A 22458-nucleotide genomic window follows, 5' to 3' on the forward strand; every position below is an offset into this window, starting at 1 on the left:
TGTGCCTTTTAAGTTATTTTAAAACAAATTGAGGTTGCAGCATATTTGTCTTTAGTTCTTCCAATAAATACTTTTGAGTGCCTTCTGTGTACCAAGAATTGTCGAAACTACTGGAGATATAAAAGTGAACACAATACAAGAAAAACTGTCTTAATGGAGTTCTTAAAATTTTTTGAATAAGAAATATAAACTATTATTAGTGATAAATACTATAGAGAAAACTAAGTCATAGCAGGGTCAGGAAGTGTATGGGGAGTTGCATTTTTATTTTTTATTTATTTATTTTTTAATGTTGTTTTTGTTAATTCTCACCTGAGGATATTTTACATTGATTTTTAGAGAGAGTGGAAGAGAGAGGGAAAGACAGAAAGAAAGAAATATCGATGTGAGAGAAATACATCAATTGGTTGCATACTGCATGTGCCCAACCAGGACCCGGGCCTGAGAGGTGCCTGCAACCAAGGTATGTGTCCTTGACCAGAATAGAACCCGGGACCCTTCAGTCTGCAGGCTGACACTCTATCCATTGAGCCAAACCAGCTAGGGTGGGAGTTGCATTTTTAAATAAAATAGGGTGTGTGTCTTATTGAGCAGCTGTGTTTGAGTAAACAACTGGAAAAGATGATTTGAACCTTGTGGGTATCTTGGAAAACAGTAACCCAAGAAGAGAGATCATTTGATGTCAAAATCATATAAGGTATTGGAATTGGAGGGTTTGGGGCAGAGGAGAAACCTAATGAAACTGAGATGTTGGCTGTTGATTTGAGAATAGACTAGAGTGAGGCAAAGGAAGGTAAAGGGGGACCAGTAAGAAGGCTCTTGCAATATTCCTGAGAGATGATGGTGTCATGGAGCAGGGTCACAGTGGAGGGGGTGGTGACAAATAGTAGGATTCTAGATACATTGAGAACACAGAATCAGCAGGATATGCTGATGGGTTGGTTGATGTAAGGTATGAGAGAAGTGATTCTAAGTATTTGGTCTGAGCAACTGGAACTAAGGAGTTGCTGCTGCCATTAACTGATCCAGGGAAAAACTGCAAAGAACAAGTTTAAGAAAGGAGATCTGGATCTCATCGGGGCATATGAAGTTTAAGCTGCCTGTTATCAATATCAGTGGAGATGTGGAGTATCAACTTAGGAGTCATATCATAGGGAGAGTTCAGAGGTGTTAATGTACATTTTAGAATACATAGATAGTATTTAAAGTCACTAGACTGCAATGAATAACCAAAACAGTAAGTGAGGATACATAAAAGAGTCAAGGCCCAGAACAAGACGCTGCCACACTCCACAGCTGAGAGATCAAGATGATGAGGAAGAACTAACAAAGGCATGCGTGTCTCATAGAAGGAGCAAAAGTGCTCCATACTTCCAGTCTGGCTGGAGCAGAAGGAAAACAGTGTTGTCATTTAACAAAGTAATCAAATTTTATGGCGATAAGTAAAAATGTTTTTCACAGTAAGTTTCTAGTCTATAAATGCTTTTTGTTCAGTTCAGTGAAAGAAATGATAGAACATTTGTTGCACCTTGGCCAAAACACTCATTATAAATGGTGGTGGCCTAAAATCCTTAAAAACCTCAATTGACAGGATACTGGTTTTCAGATCAAGGGAATTACATTTGATGTATATTGACTATGTTCTCTTGAAATAAATGAATTATATTGAGGGGTAAATTCATCAAGAACTTGCTCTCACTGAGTTTTCCTTTTCAGAGTTATTTTAGCAGTATAACAGCCATGCATACAGAATCCTACTGATTCGACACATGGAAAATGGACACAGCATATACCATTTTAAAATGACTTTCCAGGAACTGTAGCTTGCCCATGGCCATATAAACACTTAGAAAAATAGCTATTTCTACTCATGGGCCTTGTTGCTTATGAACAAGTAAAATATTGTTATGTGCTCTGGCTGTCATTAAGTGGTTGACAGATTTGGGAATGGAATGTAACAAGATATCCATAGTTATCCAAGGCAAGTTCTTCCTCTAGTACAAAATATAAATCAGTCATCCTATGGATGCTTATCAAACTGTGTACCTGGTGAAACAGTCTGGCCAGCAAATGACATGAGCGTCTTACTTCCACACTTGGACCAGAATTGCTACAAGCATTTTTAAAAGTTGGGCCATTTTATAAAACATGGCACCAATTCTTTCCACACATAGAAAAAATAAAAATACAGGTAGGATAAAAATATGTTTTCAGTTAGAAAATAATAAAGAATAATACAAGAATAAACTGTTTCATGTACTCATAACTGTTAGACCTACTTGTAACCTACCTTGTATATATGCTTGGAAATTATTTCTTCCGAGCTCTGGAAAGCTGACCCTGATGCAAGGAGTAACCTAGTAAAGTGTCAAGAACAATTTATTGCTTTCTCCATTAGATATAATTTAAAGGAGGAGCTGAAAATGACAAAATGAGATTCCACTTAGAGAAAAAGCAAACTTGTATATTTGGCATGTAGACAGTTGCAGTGGCATGAGAAGAAGAATAAACTTGTAGTGGCATGAGAAGAATAAAATACAAAAAGTGATGTTGTCAAAGACCTTTGTAACAGGAAGGGGGACAGTTTATGAGATGACACTACAGTGATATTGAATCAGAAAAGGCCCAACATTTCTTAGAGATGCAGATACAGAGCCATCAGGTTGTGGATCAGGAAGATGGTAGGTCCCCCTCTAATAACAGAGAAATTCCATTCTCAGAACCCCAATTGCATATAGAAGTCTCATTTTGAAACCAATGTAGGCAAATTGGGAAGCGGTCAGAAGAAATGTGATGCCATGTTTAAGCAACTGATGAACAGGAATGCTAGAATAGTCAAGCAATTAAATCTGAATATAAAAATCTGACTAAGCACCAGTGCAGTATGAATATAGCTACTATAAAAGCACAAAAGCTGAGGAAAATTTGTCATTAAAAGTGGGTCAATATTAAAAAATCAAATTATTTTACTTCTAAATGACAATGCTGTTATAAAATCATCTTTTCAGAGAAATAAAACAACAAATGGAGTTTGATTCAATTAAGGCTCCCTCTAACCAGGAAACCCACTCTAGCCCCAACAGTGAGAAAGAAGACCATTAATAGTTCTGAGATCTGTTAAAATTTCTAGAAGATGAATGGTAATATCCAGTACCATCTCTAGCAACCAAGAGTGTGAATATAATAATAATAATTATCATAATATAGCCCTGTGTATGTACCAGATACTGTTTTAAAACTACATATATTAACTTAGCTAATCTTCACATACATCTATATATCTAAAAGGCTAATATGCTAAGTGTTCTTCCCTCTGTCCGGGTAATGACATCACATAGCAACACCCAGCTTCCTCTCCCTGTAAACGACTAGCCTCCTTACAGTTTCTTCAGCCCAGGAACATGACTTGCTTTATAGCCAGGTGGAAACACTTTACACTATAACCAAATGTCTGTGAAGCATTTTCCCATGCCTCATCTCATTTGATCCTCACAAAAGTCCTGGAGTGGGTAGATAGGAGACTCAACAGAATCCTATTTTCTTTTCATTAGCCAGAAAACGGAGATTTAGAAAGCTTAGAAATGTGATCCGACTGAAAAGAAGTAAGATATGGTGGACCTTGAAAATGACTTCAGGTTTTCTCACTGTGCAGAATATAGTCAAACATTGCTGCAGTTAAATATTTTACCCTTTGTTCTCCCTGCGTGATCTACAATAATAATCTGCTTCATGTTGATATTTACTGCTGTGTTGCTGACAATTACCTAAAAGAGAAGTTGGAGTGCTTCACTGGGCTGGAAAAAGTTTAGCTCAATCAGAAAGCAGGTCAAATTAAGCAAGTCTGTTCTATATCTATAAAAGGCTAAGTTGACTCACACATGAGAAATATATATAAAGTTCTCACTGGCGCCAATCACACACATGTGTTTCGTCCTGTCATTGTCCATCGTGAATTTGGTTGACACTTCTATTATAGAGAAATGAAGAATAGCGATATTAAAATATTTCTTCTAATTAATTTCCTTTCAATGTGCATGAATTTGTGCACTGGGCCACTAGTTTATTAATATTATCCTCATCTTTTAGTCAAGGGAACTGAGGCACAGTGAACTAGCAGGTGCTAGAGCTGGAATTCAGACCCATGTGCTTGTTCCTCAGCCAAAATGCTTCACCTCTAAACTATGCTACTTCTCCATAAACTCACATTCTTCTTTCTGAAAGACTATATCCCCTCCTCCCTCACCCCACAGAAATAGCTAAGCCCTCATCCTGAAGTTCTTGAAGGGCTATTACATTCTCTTTCCATAACATTAAGCCCACATAAGATAGAACTGGCAGGTATGAAATCATTATATGACTCATAGTCACAAGGGGTCTCTGTAGTGGGGTTGCAACTAAAGTCAGGTGGGTGTGAATTGACTTTGAATTAATAAGAAGAAATTTCAGTATATTCAATTGTATGTAAACTAAATTATGCAGCAAGTCAGGTTAGTGTGGTTAAACCTTTGATGTCAGAACTAATTTTGTATCCTTACTCTTCTATATTTTAAGCAAGTTATTCAACTTTTTATAGCCCCAGTTTTTTCATTGTAATTTAAGGACAGTGATGTTTACCTGGCCAGATGGCAATAAAGGTTTCATATCTATATATATAAAAGCCTAAGCGAACGTTATGACAGAACGATGGGAACCACCGGTTGCTATGATGTGCACTGACCACGAGGGGGGCAGATGCTAAACACAGGAGCTGCCCCCAGCCCTCAGGCCCCAATCTGGTGATCGGGGCCTCCCGGTTCCTCCCTGGGCCAGTAGGCTCTGATCGCCTGATCGGGACCAGGCCCCTGGGCTGGGATGAGAAGTGGGGGTAGGTGGTGGTGGACGCAGCCCTTTTCCCACGGCGGCTGAGGGCCAGCTCCCTCCTCAGGGCTGGGTCCCTCCCCGTGTCCCTCTCCCAGCTGGCAGGCCCCAGTTGGCCTGTCACCCACCTGCTGCAATAGCAGTTGGTTCCTCCCACTGGCCAGCAGGTCCTGATTGCCCAATTGGGGCTGGGCCCTGAGCTGGGATGGGGATCTGGGGGTGGGTGGTGGCAGATGTGGGTGGTGAGGGAAGGAGGAGGCCGGGAGGCAGCGGGTTGGGGAACCTGATTGGCCTAGGAATCCCACCCATGCACGAATTTCATGCACCGGGCCTCTGATATGTATATAAAATAACACATAGTGGGTTTCATAGGAGTATAATGCATTAGTCAAGGGGTAGGCTTACAGCTGTTTAAGCATAAGAAAAGCAGAACAAAGAAACCTTAGCACAGCAGACCAGAGAGTCATGACAGTAATCAGGGACCAGGCATGTGTAGCACCTGGCGGGAGGAGTACACACTATACTGGGAAGATCAGTGGATATCATGAACAGGGATCCTGGAATAGGCAAGGGATTAAGAAAGGAACAGGTTAGGAACATGGCCAGGATTGTGCCTGTAAAGGTGAATTAGGGCAAATTTCTTTAGTATTAAGCACCCCCATTCAATATGGTAACTTTTAGATCATCTAAGCAGCACTACTCGTGAACTATTTAATTCTTAAAGAGTCTTGGTCCATCAAAAGTGTGTTTTTTTTTTTTATTATTTAAAAGATGCCCACATTTTATTATCTTCAACTGAGGGTTGATGGTATATTATACAGTTAAAGCACAGGGTATAGACTGAGGCAGAACAGAGTTTCAGTGCTTACTAGCTTTATTTAATTGACCAGGCTATTTAATCACTCTGTGTCTAAAAACAAGCCTGCCTTGTGTGGCTCAGTTGGTTAAGTATTGCCTCATCCACCAAAAGGTCTCCAATTTGATTCCTAGTCAGGGCACATTCACAGGTTGCTGGTTCAATCCCAGGCCAGGGTGCATATGGGAGGCAACCAATTGATGTTTCTCTCTCTCTCTCTCTCTCTCTCTCTCTCTCTCTCTCTCTCTCTCTCCCTCTCCTCCCTCCCTCTCTCTCTCAAATCAATAAAAACATATTTTTATATGAAGGGTGCACGGAAGATTAAAGAAGATAGTGTAGAGTGCTAAATATTACATATCACCATTTAGAAGAGCAAACCCATTTAGAGTTCATTCTATCCTGGGTTCTTATTGTGTTAACAGAAGGGGTGTGGACTTAGGAGGGGAAGGAAAGTGATAAAAATTTTAAATTTAAGAAGTATATAAATTTAATAAACAGAATGTTTATTTTATTTTACCTCAGCAACAGCTGGGTAAATGTTTCAAATTAAGACTTTTTTCCCAAAGTCCCAGAGGTCTCTTTTTATTCACTCCTCTCAACATTGCAGGGTAGAAGGTATTTTTATGTACTCCTAATGGAGAAAGTAGAGATCTTGGCTCCCCTTGCAATCTTTTAACTTTGTTTGGGTCTCCAAAGAAATAGGCTGACCTGGACTGATTGTCCAAATGTTTACAGGCATGCTTCAACCTAGCTTGTTCTTCCTGCTCAGTGATATAGATGAAGTCACTTCCTCTCTTTTTCTTGAATCATGGATTTTCTTTATAATTCTAATCAGTAATTTCTCCTTTCTTAAACAAACATAACTCTTTTGACCTCATTATCTTACCTGGCTACTACCCCATTTTTCTTCTCTCCTTTACAGCAAAACTTCTGCAAATATTTATCCTTGATTTCTCTCTTTAATTCCGACCAGCCAGACTTTGTTTCCCAAAATTCCATTGGCATTAACAAGGTCACTAATGACCTCTGTGTAGCTAAAGCCAATGACAAACCTTAAGGTTTATCTTACTAGATCCCATGACAATATTTAACAAAGAGGACTACCCCTTTATCCTTGAAATGCTCTTTTCAGTGGGCTCCCAGGGCACCTTATTCTCCTGATTTTTCTCCCTGCATCATCTATACGGCAGGCAAAAACTGTATAGAATACTCCTTCTCCTTAATTTCTTTTTATCTTCCCAACTTTGAAGTATTGAATTATATTTGACTTATTCTTTGGCCCTTCCTTTTTTTCTCTATCTGTTCTAAACTGTTGGTGATTTTATCCAGTTTCATGGCTTTAAATACTACCTACATATTGAACACTTGCAAATTTGTTTATTCAACCCAGACTTCATTCCTCAAGAACAGTCTTATACATATAGCTGTCTTTTTGACATTTCTTCCTTAATATCTAATAAGCATCTTAAACTTAATAGGTTTGAATGTTTTACTGATCTTTTCTTCATCCCCAATCATTTCCCTCCCAGATTTTTCCTCAGCAAATGCCAATTCTGTTTTTCCACTTGTTGAAAGACAAATACTTTAGAGTCAACGTTCACTCCTATCTTTCTATTAAACCTCATCTTCTAATTCATCAGCAAGTCTTGTCAGTTCTACCTTCAACATAACCACATCATCACCTACCAGGATCTATTTACTTGTTGTCACATTTACCACTACCACTCTGGTTCAAAACACAATCAGTTCTTGCCTAAGTTATTATGGTATCTTTCTAGTTGGTCTCTTTGCTTTTGCATTTATACCTTGAACCTATTTACAACACAGCAGCTAGAATGATCTCCTTAAAGGTAAGTGGGATCAAGCCATTCTTGTGTCAAAACCTCTAATGGCTCCCTGTTTCACTCAGAGTAAAAGTAAAGTTCTCATACTAGCCTTCAAAGCCCTGACAGATATGAGCTCTTACCCTTTAATCTTCCTCTCCCATTCTGTCCTATCTCTAATGGCCTCTTTGAAATGTCAGCCATACTTCCATCTCAAAGACTTTGTTGATGCTGTTGTTCCCACTGCCTAGAACACTCTTCTTCAGATTTTTACATTGTACAGTTTCGTTTTTGTTTGTTTGTTTGTTTGTTTGTTTTAGGTCTTCCAGAAATGTTATCTTATCCAGGCTTTCCCAGAATACCTTAAATTGTAAATGCAACATCTTAACCCATTTATTTTTTTATTTTTATTTGAGAATGCTTAAAACTCTCACACATTAAATTTCGTTTGTTTATTTGCTCTTGTGCTTTGATGTTATTATTTTATTGACTGATTTTAGATTGTGGTCTCCATGTACTAGCATCTAAGTCCCATTGAACGGGGACTTATTTATCTTTTGCTTTGTTTATTCATATATCCCCAGAATGTAGAACAATGTCTGCACACAGTAATTAACAATACATTTTTGTTCAATGAATTAAATGAGTCAATAAATGAATGGCATGCTTTCTATGAGGATGACTTGAACTTTTTCCCTTACATAGAGATCTTCTCTGCTTATCTCAACCCAGTTCAAGTTTCACTCTTTCATGAAGCTTTTGCTTTCCCCTCTGTTTTCTCTGTCCACTGAAATATAATGCTATTTTAAAAAACACAGTCCACTGGGACATTAAATTCTCTCTCTTCTTTTTTTCTGTCTGTTTACTATAATTGCATGCATAATTTTATGTGGAATGCTTTTTTCCTCCAACCAGATCATGTATGGAGTCCAAGGAATAATTCTTTCTCACCCAATTTTTTGCTATTCTATCTTCCATAACTCCCTACATAATTCTACCAGGATTCTATAAAATTCAATAAGTTCATAATTTAGGAATAAATAAATAAATGATTTTAAATCTGTTTCATCATTCAGGGAATATTTCAGGTAAAGTGAACATGGGGAAGGTTGACTACATATTTTTGGACACTTTTTGTCAAAAATAAAAATTTCATACTTAATATTTGAAATGTATCCTAACTAATAAAATAGTAATATGCAAATTGACCGCACCTTCGCTATGCCCAAGCCACGCCCACCAGCAAAAGCCACGCCCACCAGCCAATCAGGGCGAGTATGCAAATTACCCAACAAAGATGGCTGTTAATTTGCATATGCTGAGGGAGGGAGGAGTGAAGACTGAAGACAACTTAGAAGGAAGAAGGAGGAAAAGCGGAAAGCAAGGTGGCTGCCAGAGGGAAATCCCGGGCGGGGTGGAGCGGGGCAGAGCGGGACGGAGCGGGGCGGGTGGCAGTGGTGCGTGGGTGCAGGCGCAGCAGCCGCAAAGGCGGTGGCAGCGGCAGCACACGCAGCCGCAGCGGCCGCTTGCAGGATTCTTCCTGCAAATGGGCTACTAGTTTTCTAATAAAAAAGAAAAAGTAATTTTTATTTTAAAGTGAGTAAGTATGGAAATACTTTAAACTCATTTTGTCATAATACTTTGAAAAGTCTGAAAACAAGCTTTGGGGCAAAAAATATATAAGATATTCAAAACCACTTCCATTTATAGAAAAATCTAGTTCCAAATATCTATGTATAATAAATAGGGATTTTTTTTACCTCATATGCACTAAATAATCCATTTTTAAACAAGCAGAAAATGAGCTATCATTACCAAAATAGTCAATTAATTGTGCATTTAACTTAAGCTTTCTAGAAATGCTTTGTCTATTCATGCAAAGAATAGATAGAGGTGGAGTAAATAAGATGCACTTGAAAAACACATAGAGAGTGTTCAGAACCACGCAGCTGAGAATGGTGTTTTTCTAGTAGAAACATTGAGAAAGATTATGCTTTGGATAATTATGGGTAATGGTAGTATAAGGACAGAATGCGATGTGTCAGAAAACAATTTAAGATACACACTTCTCAGGGCCTGGGATGGGGAGTGAGAGTTTCTTAGAGTGAATTTGACATCTGGGAATGCTCTCACTGAAATAAGATCAGATACCTTTCAGAAATGGGTGGTAGGTTGAAGAGAACATGCACTTTGTATTTGACATTGAGTTGAAGGACTTTAGAGATACCTCAATGGAGCTACCAAACAGAAAGCAAGCATTTATTAGTGGGTCTGGAAATTAGAGAAATGCAGACTTGATTTTGTGTTCATTAACATGTATTATGTACTTAAGGCTGCAAACATGGATGAATTTTCCTAAGGACAGAGCTTAGCTTGGGAAGGAAAAGGGGTTAAGCCTCAATCCTGAGGAACTCCAACATTTTATGGATAGATTGAGAGGTGAGAGCTCAAATAAGATGAGGACTAAAAATATCCATTGAATTTAAAGCCATAGAGGTTGTTGGTGACTTTAGTGAAATCTATATTTTGGAATAAATAGAATTGAAATAAGACTTGATTGAGGTAAGAGTGGAAGAAGAGAAACTATAGAAAAAAAAGTATAGAATGCTTTAAGAAAGGTGAAAATGTGTTGAACAAGTATTGAAAATGTATCACATGAAAAGGCATTAAGGACAAGGAGACTTTTTTCCTCTCTCTCCTTCACTCCTCTTTTTCCTTCCTTCTAACATGGTGTGATTGAATGATGTTTTATATCAACCGAAGGGTACAACTGATTGGAGAAACTGGATTGTGAATGAATCTTGAAGAGGTTTCAGGACACGGGACCCAAGGCACAAGAACCTTAGAGAGGACCAGTATCCACAACACAAGGAGAAGGGAGGGCAGAACAGAAGCAGGCACAGGAGGCTCATGTCTTCTGCCCATGCTATGAAACGGTAGGATTTCTCAAATTACCTAATCTCTACAAAAACTTTCATGACGTTCGAGTTGCTGCTTCATTTTTTAAAGCTCAAACGTGCTAGAGAGAAATATGGAAAAAGGGAAGGAGAAACATTGGGAGAAAATTAGGTAGAGCTGCTGGTCCTTTCAGAAACTGAGGCATAAATGAAACTGTTAAAATGAAAATCAAATGGCTTCTTCCCTTCTTTGTCATTGAGATCTTCTTTCCCTCTTCCACAAGCTGCTTATCATTTCACAAAGCATCTATCATGGCTGGACAGGGCATAAATATTTTAAATCCAGGAAAGATGAAGAAGTTCTCCCTTGCAATAGATGAAAACTCTTGAGACTCACCTAGGGTAGGAAGGGATGTTCTGTTAATGTAACTGTGGGTGCTTTGGGATTTCTTGGGCTTTCCTTACAGATGCGTGAAGCTTTGAGGTAATGCCCTGCAGCCTGCTTGGTGCATTGCAAGTTGGTTTTCTCTCAGATCCATCTTGCTGGTTCCTACATGAATAATAGTCTAGGATACATTCATCCAACGCAGAAAAATCAGAATACCCTAACATATTGGCTACTCTGCCTTTGCTGCCTCAGATAATGCACAGTGGGCGACAATTACAGAAGTTACCGTGTGTGTGTGTGCTTCTTAGTGCCAGGCACTGTATATAGTTTTATTGTCCATTTTCATCTTAAAGACCTTATGAGACACCTGGTATGAGTCCCATGTTACATTAAAAAAAGTAAAGCTTAACAATTGCTGAAGGAGGGGGAGGAGGAGGAAGAGGAGCACAAGAGGAGGAAGAAAGGGAGAAGTAAGTGCCTTTCTGAAGACTATTCCCCTGGGATTCTAACTCAGGTTTTGGCAGCTTTGGCTCTGAAACCTGTGCTCTTTCCAGAGGCACATGCATAATGAAAACAGCAAGATGCCTCCAGCCTGGGACCACTGGACACTGTTGTTTCCCCATTCTCAGTAGGGGTCAAAAGGAAAGAGACGTTTGAAAGTGACATCATCGAGGGACATCATCTTTTATAGCAATGCACACTGGATCCTTTGCTTACTATAAAGAAGTCATTGACATCAGCATGGTTTTCAGAACAAGCTATTGACTTAATGTCATGGTGTCTAAAAGCATCGCCTTGACTTCTGTCATCAGACTTCACACAAAGAATATTTGTTAGTTCAAACTTGGAATCAGAATTCCTTTATGGTTTTGAGATTGGAATTGCTATGTATCTGGAAAAAAAAAAAGAAAAGTAAAAAGGTCTCCTAAAGCCTTTCCTCAAATATAATATAGTCGCAAACATCTGCTTTTGTTTGGTTAATATTCCTTTCTTTTGTAAAAACTAAAGAGAGCATCCTTTAGGTCCCAAGAGTAGCTGCTTTTTAGGGAAAAAAAAGACATAGAAATTTGTCACTTTGTAGATTAAGTTTGGAAACACTGTAAAATAGTTTAAAAATAGATAGTGCTTATTTTTCTCTGAAAAGCACCTGCATATCAACAGAATTCACTTGTTTTCTTGTGTGTGCTAGCTGAAGTTTTGAGCTACGTCAATTCAAAAACACTGAAAATAATTTTAACTAAATTTCAAAGATCACTGACCAATGTGTGAACGAAAGATAATTCCAATCCCTACAACAGACATATCCTCCTTCTACTTATTACAGTAATTATTCAACAAATATTTGCTGAAACCCATTGTGTGCCATACATAGATACGCATGCACATGCATGTACAAATGAATGAATACTGCCTCAGTGTTCAGAATTTCACAGTCTAAAGAAGGAGACCAAAAACTAACTGGGCAATCTCAGCAGTCTGGGGCATTTATGCCTAACCTAGTAAAGAATGGCAGGGTGATGAAGGTAAGAGAGGTGAAGGATAACTTTTCTAAGAAGACAAGGTCAGAGCCAAGTTTCAGGTGATGAAACCTGGCTAGGCATTGAAGGATAAAAAGATCTTCCAAATATAATGATAACATTATACTTAAAAGCAGAATTTAGGGTTAAGAGGAAGAACTCTGGAAGTAGACTCCCTCCGTTTGAATTTGTTCCTTATTAGCTGTGTGACAAGTGACTTATTTGGACAAGTGTCATACCATGCCTTGACACCATTTTTCTTACCTGTAAAATAGGGGGAATAATATTACCTACTGCACAGGGTTATTGTGAGGATAATATTGTTTGGAAGGCACTTAGAAAAGTGCCTATACCACAAATAACTGTTTGCCTGTGTTACTAGATGTGAGTAATCAATCAGATTAGTACTGGGAAAAGCTCTGTGTGGGCTGGAGTGGTGAGCACTAAGAGGCTGGATGTGGTAGACAAGAGTCAATCTGATCTAGAAAGATTAACAAAAAATCAGAGGATTGCAATATTTATTCATCAAGTGCTGTCTTTTTTTTTTTCCTTCTAGCTCTTTATCAAGTTGATCAAATAAAAAGATATTTCAGGCTAGAATAGGCAATTATTTTCCTATGAGCTCCATGACTTACTTCCTAGAGAGACCATTGTTTAGAGCAAACTCTAGTTCACAGACACCCTGTGTTGTCACACCACATTCCTAGGACTAAACATAATTTGGGGAAAAAAGGATGCTTTCTAGTTGAAAATGTTGTCTACCCTGAAATGCAGAGCCCAGATGGTGCTTTGGCTGTTTTCATGAAGCATAATAATTCTTGGGTCAAGTGTTGCTCCCCAATGTGAGGCGAGATCCTGGGATATCCATGGGAGGGCATATGTTTGAGGAATTATCACTGTTTTCTTCCTATTTCTTTTTAGCCCAATTCAAAATGACAGGCATGCTTCCCAACCTTCTCACATTCAACCGATTTTGTTAAAATTACTGCTCCTGAATGTGTGTTGATTGAGTCGCTGCTGCATTCACTGTCCTGCCAGTCCACCCAGTTATTTCTCCCCGTCCATTTGCTTCTCTAAAGCAGAAGGTCCATCTGGAGTGGCAGATAAGGATGGCTGGTATCCAACAGAACAGGCAACAGTGGGCTGATATTTTTAATATGCCTTACTCTCCTTTTATAATTGAGGACCCAAGTTCAAAATTCACCTTGTGAATGACAACCAAGATAATGAATGAAGTATTTTGTTGAACTGAAAATAGAATACATGGAAAAGTAGACTACATTGATTCCTATCATGCTAAGTAGACAAAATTTTTTCTTAGCATCAGAAAATAAAGAAGGATTTGTTCAGAGTCATTGTCTGACTTTGCAGAAAGTTTAATAAATGTCTACATCCCTTCTCTAGTGACTTATGACTCCAAGGCCAGTGCACTTTATACTTTGTTAAGAGGAAAAGACAAGAGCTTCCAAAGAACTGAGTTGCTTTTTCAGAGCCAAGAGTTGTACAGGCACACCTCGTTTTATTGAGCTTCACTTTACTGTGCTTCAAAGATGTTGCGTTTTTTTACAAATTGAAGGTAGGCAAAAAGATTGCGATTCGCCTTTTTGTGATACTTGCTTTATTGTAGTGGTCTGGAACTGAACCCTCAATATCTCCAAAGTGTGCCTGTAGCTATAAATCTTTTCATTCCCATGTTTTTGTCAATTCCACAAGCCACAAAAGGCATTTTCTACTGGGGGACTTTATTGGTTTGGTTACATGTATGACTGTCCAACTTTTTTAAAAGATGGTGTTACCTAATTTGACACTAATGGTCTCACTAATTGTGTAATTCCTGAATTGCATTATATTGTTTTATAATCCAGCTAACACTGTTCTGTTTTTACCTAGTATCTGGTTTTTTTGCTGTTGGTGTTTGGTTTCTCTTTGTTTTCTGTTGTTGTGGAATGGGAAGGGGACTTCTCTCCCCTGTGCTGATGTCCTTAGGAGGCCACCCTGAGGTAATGCTTTTGCCACAGCCTCAGGCTTGCACTAGCATAATAATAGACAGTGCTGGTAGCTGCCACAGGACCAGGGGAAAACATTCCAATTCTCCTGTCAACCTTGCCTGAATTTCTTTTATAAAACAGAATCTCTGACAGATCTCACCATGGACCTCTGATTAGCCAGATGACATGTAGATATGATTTCGGGACCTACTACAGGGAATGACATTGCGGGCTCTGTCACCAATCTTCTTTTTGCGCTGCAACTTCTTCATTTGGTTGTGTCAAGGGGGCAAATCTCTAACAAAGGAACTGCAGTGAGAGCAATTGCAGAGCCCACCACAAGGCTGAAGAGACAGAGTCAGAAATGGATGTGAGATCTACAACAGCGGAGGTGAAGCTGCAGCCTGAAGGCCCGTCATGGCCACTAAGACATCACAGAATCAGAGTCCCTCCCTCGACCCCCCACACTCCTGTTTCCAGATTGGCAAAAAACACTTTCTGATTTTTCACAGATAGCTGGGGAAGGAAATGCGCTGTCTCTTTTCGCATGCAGTTTAAATGTACTAATCGAGAAGTTATTACTTACATATTACTTAAATCTCTCTAGATGTCATTTAGACATTTATGCTTCTTATAACACCCGAGAGACGAAAAAAATAAAACATTATTTTCTTCTCCTATTGCTTGCCGAGGTCAAGACTCATTTAAATATTTGGGATGAGATGAAGCTGCAGCATGTCCAGGTTTTTTACTAGACATTCCCTTCAAGGGCTTCCTTCATCCCTCCCTACCGGCTTTTGCTTCTCTCATCATAACAGAAAGTTATTATGCAAGATTTTGACTAACTAGCTATTTTATACCTCTGCAAAGGACAGATCCAGAGGAGATGGATTTTAATTATTACCAAATTTAGAGGAGGCATAAGAAAATCAAGACAAATTCCCTAAGTTATATGACATAGGGATGAGCTAACAAGAGAGATGATAAATTTGCTTGACTTGGTTTCACAGAATCAAAGACTCGGGGTGGTGAGGGGGGGGCAGGTGTTGCAAGTTTCTTTAGTCAAATGTTATATTTATCCAGATAAGGAAACTGAGGCTAGATCATTTGAATGTGGCTAATTAGTCACAGAAGCTTGAACTAATGCATGAACTTTGCATTCAGGATGGCCTGGGTTCAAATATGGACTTTGCTAGCACTTTGTAGCAGGGACATAACAGCCTTGAACTTGTCTTCTCATCTTAGCAAAATGTGCATGATAGCACTTACCTCCCAGAGCTGTTGTAAAAATTGATTAGCAAGAGGTTGAAAAAAACCAAACACTTCTAAAAGCAGTGACTTAACTAGGTGCTTATTAAACAGAGTCCCTCTATTCACTGTTGATCAGATTTGTATGATGTGATAGTGCCTCTTTTTCTTATAGAACAGAAACGCCTGATCCCTGGGCAATGACCTCTTTCAACTCAAAGATGGCATTCTTTGTAATCTTGAAATTAATATTTCATTGCAAAAATTAGCCCAATATTGGCCTGAGCATAAATATACTCTGCCTGTAGAATGCTGAGTGAGAGATAAGAAATTCATTAACATAGGTCATTCCAAAATTAAATTCATTTATCCTTTTAATTTTTGTCCCTTAACATTGAAGTATGACATAAGGGCCAGAAATTAATATGCCTTCCCATCACCTCTGATCTCTAGTGAGAAGATGGGCAGATGCAGGTTTTGAAAGATCTGAATCTCTAACCATTTGGGGGTCTGATTTAAGAGAAAGAAAATAAAATTAGGAATACAACATTACCTAGAAAAGCAATTATTCATTTAGAATTTAAAAAGAAATTATATTGTTTACAGCTGACTAATACTGCAAACATCAATATAAGAATTTGGAAAAATTCAATTTGTAAGATTTTCATCAAAAAAGGGAAGAAAATTGTGTTTATAATTGTATGTTTTGCATGACTTAGAATAGCCATTTTGTTAGGGTGATTAGGCACCATTAAGATCAGAAGTCTCTACTGAGAATGTGTGCCTGCTTTAAGATCTATGCACTTCCAGTACCTGTTGCTATAAGACGTCTTCACATAGTTATCTGACTCTGGACCCTGCCCCTTCACTTCACTGTGATACATCAGCATAGTGGAAGACATTCCTTTCCCAGGTAAGAAACTGAAGGGAATATGCAATATTCCCAATTACCCAACTCACCTTATTTTATCTGGCAGAGCCACTAGGTATGAAAGGACATTTGGCAAAAAGAAACAAGATAAATCTTGACCAAATGTCTTTTTCAAACTTTACAAAAATATGTCCATCTAGAACAGTGGTTCTCAACCTTTCTAATGCCGCGACCCTTTCATACAGTTCCTCATGTTGTGGTGACCCCCAACCATAAAATTATTTTTGTTGCTACTTCATAACTGTAATTTTGCTACTGTTAATGAATTGTAATGTAAATATCTGTGTTTTCCTATGGTCTTAGGCTCTATAGCAGCGGTTCTCAACCTGTAGGCGTGACCCACAGGTTGAGAACTGCCAGCAGGGTCACCTAAGACCATCAGAAAAGACAGATATTTACATTATGATTCATTAACAGGATCGGGCCTAAACGGGCAGTCAGACATCCCTCTCACAATCCAGGACTGCTGGCTCCCAACTGCTTGCCTGCCTGTGTTCCTGATTGCCCCTAACTGCTTCTGCCTTCCAGCCTGGTCACCCCCTAAACACTCCCCTGCCAGCCTGATTGATGCCTAACTGCTCCCCTGCCAGCTTGTTTGCCCCTAACTTCCCTCCCTTGCAGGCCTGGTCACCCCTAACTGCCCTCCCCTGCAGGCCTGGTCCCCCCCAGCTGCTCTCCCTTGCAGGCCTGGGTCCCTCCCAACTGCCTTTCCCTGCAGGCCCGGTCGTCCCCAACTTCCCTCCTCTGCCAGCCTGGTCCCTCCCAACTGCCCTCCCCTGCTGGCCTGATCACCCACAACTGCCCTCCCTTGCAGACCTGGTCCCTCTCAATTGCCCTCCCCTGCTGGCCATCTTGTGGCGGCCATCTTGTATCCACATGGGGGCAGCCATCTTGTGTGTTGGAGTGACAGTCAATTTGCATATTATTCTTTTATTAGATAGGATTAGATAGGATAGAGGCCTGGTGCACAGGTGGGGTCCAGCTGGTTTGCCCTGAAGGGTGTCCTGGATCAGGGTGGGGTTCCCTTTGGGCATGGGGCGGCCTGGGTGAGGGGCCTGTGGTGGTTTGCAGGCTGGCCATGCCCCCCGGCGACCCAAGAGGAGGCCCTGGTATCTGGGATTTATTTATCTTCTGTAATTGAAACTTTGTAGCCTTGAGTGGAGCCAAGCCTCCTGCTTGCTCCATGGCCGCAGCCATTTTTATTGGGATTTATTTATCTTCTATAATTGAAACTTTGTAGCCTTAAGTGGAGGCCAAGGCAGGCCAGGGTTATGGAAACTTGGCTTCCTCCATTGCCAGGGGCAACTCAAGCCTCCTCTCTCCAGCTCTGTGGCTGCCGCCATTTTTGTTGGGATTTATTTATCTTCTATATTTGAAACTTTGTAGCCTTAAGTGGAGGCCAAGGCAGGCCAGGGAAGGCAGAAAGCTTGGCTTCCTCCATTGCCGGGGAAACCCAAGCCTCCTGCTCTCTCTGTGGCCACAGCCATCTTGGTTGGGTTAATTTGCATACTCGCTCCTGATTGGCTGGTGGGCGTGGCTTGTGGGTATAGCAGGGGTACAGTCAATTTGCATATCACTCTTTTATTAGATAGGATGTCTATATTTGATACTATCCCTAGACACTATAGTGTTTGTTCTTGCCCGTATTTGAAGTTTGATAGGTTTTCTAGTCTTCTTGAATTTACAGGTTTTCCCTCTATCCTGTATGTTGCTCACAATTTATCTGTTTAGAACCCAAGATATTTGATCTGTAGCATTTCTCATAATCTATATTTTGCCAAATGCCAATGCTTATTGAGCAGATCAGCCTAAATTTCTGTACTTTGTCTTTTCCACAGATTGGAATCCAGATTTTGCTCAGATTCAGGTTTGAGCACTTTGGCAAGACCATACCCATAGTGTGTTCTTTTATTGAGAAGAATATACTGTATTAAATACACAGTTATTCATGTTCATTGCCTACATTAATTAATCACTAAAGGTTGTAAAATAGTGATACTTTCATTCTGTTATTTTTTTTCATTTTTAAAATTTTGAGTTTGACCTCTTTAATAAATAATTACATCATTTTATTTATTATTTGTTTATCCAGTGGCACAATTCTTATTGAAAAGACAGAAGAAATGCTTGATTTCTTAACTTATTTTACCAATTTTCAAAAGTTGGTAAAACAAATTTAATAAATAGCATTTATTAAATTAAATGTTATTTATACTCCTTATCATATTGACTTCTGCAGGCAACCATTTTTTTATAATATCATTATGAATCCTGGACTTAAACATATTTTATGGGTTGTAATCCATTGTAATGTTTATTCTTACTGAAGTTCAAATTCCCCCATATTTGACCAGTGGAAATCTCTTCAAATTCACTTTTAAATTATTTTGACATGACCTATAGTCTTTGAGAGGTTCTTTGCTATCCTGTATGACAGTTTTTCCAGGCACATTGTTGACATTTTCCCCATCAAATCTAGAATCAGCCATTTAAATTTAGAGCCCTTGCTTTTTTGTTTGTTTGTTTAGTTTAGTTTCATTTTGTGGGAAATGGTATTTTAAAACCACTATCTAGCTGCTGGCAATGCTCAATACTCTCTGCTATTTATTGGGTTAACCATTATTTCTAGAACTTTTCAATAGAAAGAACTAAGAAATGTCATATATTCATATTGATACTTTCAATTTTTATTCAGAATTTGTCATTATTCTTTTATTTCATATCAGGAACCTGCTTTTCAAGGACACAAGGTATGGTAGAATATCCTATAATTATCCTTTTTCTTTATTGCACATTTTGTGTGCAGCAGCACACAAACCCCACAATAATAGTGCTATTGTCATCCAAATATAGTAAATGAAAACAGTGTGTGTGTGTGTGTGTGTGTGTGTGTGTGTGTGCGCGTGAGTTTGCATATGACTTCCTCTTTCTCCACCATGTTTATAGTTTATCAGAGAATATGGCCATTACATAATATTGCCTCTCATTTCAAACCCTTATTTAGTCTTAGTTTTGTAAGATATATATTGAATGTTCACCACCACCCCCAGACCTTATATATTGATGTGTCTTTAGATACATTGGTTGTCTAATACTTGTTCTTTATTACAGTTTCAGGAACATTAATACAATTTACTGAGTCCTTACATATTAAAAGTTTATATCCTTTTATGCTTCAAAACCAGATTTGATGGAAATAAAATATCCATGTATTTTCTTTCCTTTAATAACTCAATATATTACTTCATCTTTTTTCTTGCATAAAGCACTGCTATCAAAAAATCTGATGATAATCTGCATATTTGTCCATTATTATTTAATTATTTTATTATTAGCAAAAAAAATATTTTTCCCTTTTTTAAAAAAAACACAGTGATATCAGCAGAACAAATCTTGGTAGTGATCATCCTAGCATGACCTTTTTTGGAATTTAGAGTTCTCCTTCAATATGTAGTTTCTTTCTTTTTTTTTTTCAGTAAACTCTTTTTAGATTATATTTCTAGTATTCATTCTACCCTGTGCTTTAATTTTCTTCTTAAGGCATTTCATTATCCAAATGTTGGATAATATTTGCCTATGTTCTTTTTTCCAAAATATTTTATCTTTAATTCTTTTTTATTTAAATTTTTTTCTCCTTTTTATCTTATCTTCCCTAAAGGTATTATCTGTTATGTTTAGTGATTCTTGTTATCATTCTGGTGTAGTGTTTATTTCTTAAGTAATTTTACTTTATTTCTAATTTTCCTAAGTTCAGTCACCTCATTATGGAATGTTTCTAACTCTGATTTATTTTGTTCTTCCATGTATTTATAGACAGGTATTTCTTACATACACTTATTGTTTACAGCAATGCTAGCCTGCTCTTTATTATTTTTTATATCATGAAACTGATAAGAAATTTTACCTCAATTCTTTTTAAAAATATGTTTTTATTTCTTTCAGAGAGGAAGAGAGGGGGAGAGAGAGAGATAGAAACATCAATGATCAAAGAATCATTGATTGGCTGACTCCTGCATACCCCACAATGAGGATGGAGCCTTCAACCCGGGCATTTGCCCTGACCAGGAATCAAACTGTGACCTCCTGGTTCATAGGTCGTCACTACCTCAATCACTTTCTTTTTTAATATTAGAAGAATATGGATTACAGGAAAGCTTTTTCTCACCTCACGAATTACTCTCTCCTGTTGTTTTAATATAATGTTAAAAAAATATGGCCAAATTTTCCTTCTTTATTTCTCTCCTCCCATCTTACCTGGAACTTCTCTTTCTTTAATCTTTATTGATCCAGTCAATTTTGATGACACTTAGCTGCTGCTCTTCTCTGTAAGACTTTGTTCTAGATGCTTTGATTCCATGCTACTCCAGCCACCTTCAGACCTTCCTACCATGGGCCCCATGCATTCGCCCACTGTTGGAGAATACAAAACCTCTTTCAGTTTCAGATACTATTCTCATAGTGGCCCACAATACTATCCAGCACATATCTATTGTCTGTCTTGAGATTCTCCTGGCTTAGCATTGCCGGCTACCTGTTGCTTCCCACTGCTTCTTTCAGCACAGATATTGAGAGCATATAGGTTGTGCAATTGGTGGTTTCTCTCAATGAACTTGTATTTTGTTGTTCCTGGAGATGCTTTTCCATCTTTATTTCATTGTAAGTATTGTCTTGTGTTTCTGACACTTTGCTACCTGTTTTCTTTATTTTAATGTGGATCTATTGAGTTAAAAAATATTATACCCTTGAGATTTTACAGAGTCTCCAACACTTAAAACTTTATTTTAAGTAACTCTGGCTTGTAATCAAACTTTAAAATATTATCTTTGGAAAATATTGGGGATTGGGAAGCATTCAAAAAGTAAGTGGCACAACAGCAGCATTTTTATTACTAGAGGTCTTGTGCACGAAATTCGTGCACGGGGATGTGTGTCGCTCAGCCCAGCCTTCACCCTCTCCAATCTGGGACACCTAGAGGGATGTCCGACTGCCCATTTAGGCCCGATCGGATCAAGCCTAAATGGGCAGTCGGACATCCCTTTCACAATCCAGGACTGCTGGCTCCTAAGTGCTTGCCTGCCTGCCTTCCTGATTGCCCCTAACCACTTCTGCCTGCCAGCCTGATCACTTCCTAACCACTCCCCTGCCAGCCTGTTTGCCCCTAACTGCCCTCCCCTGCAGGCCTGGTCACCCCTAACTTCCCTCCCCTGCAGGCCTGGTCACACCTAACTGCCCTCCCCTGCAGGCCTGTTCCCCCTCAACTGCCCTCCCCTACAGGCCTGGTCCCCCCCAACTGCTCTCCTCTGCAGGCCTGGGTCCCCCCCAACTGCCCTTCCCTGGAGGCCTAGTTGCCTCCAACTGCCCTCCACTTAGGCCTGGTTGCCCCCAACTTCCCTCCTCTGCTGGCCTGGTCACCCCTAACTACCCTCCCCTGCAGGCTTGATCGCCCCCAACTGCCCTCCCTTGCAGGCCTGGTCCCTCCCAACTGCCCTCCCCTGCTGGCCATCTTGTGGTGGCTATCTTGTGTCCACATGGGGGCAGCCAGCTTGTGTGTTGGAGTGACAGTTAATTTGCATATTACTCTTTATTAGATAGGATAAGTTAACTAAATTAGGCCTTTGAAAGAGACAAACAGCATTTGAATCTACAAGTTTTGATGGGTCAACTTTTTTTTTTAAATGAGAAAACTAATTTCATTTTTCATACTCCTGTATTCAGACCAATCCTATCTAATAATAGCGTACCATGTAAATTACCATCACTCCGCTACGCCCACGATTGGGCAGCGGAGGCTGGGGGGCGGGACTCAGGGTGGCCTATCCGGCCATTGAGAGGCACGGATCCGCTGCCACTGAGCAGGGCTACGCTGCTGTTGAGAGGCACAGGGGGCGGGACTCCCGCCCCCTGTGCCTCTCAACGGCCAGATCCGGGGCTGCTGAGGGGGTCCCACCCCCTG

This window comes from Cnephaeus nilssonii (genome assembly GCF_951640355.1).
Source record: "Cnephaeus nilssonii genome assembly, chromosome: 9".
In the NCBI taxonomy this organism is placed as follows: Eukaryota; Metazoa; Chordata; class Mammalia; order Chiroptera; family Vespertilionidae; genus Cnephaeus; species Cnephaeus nilssonii.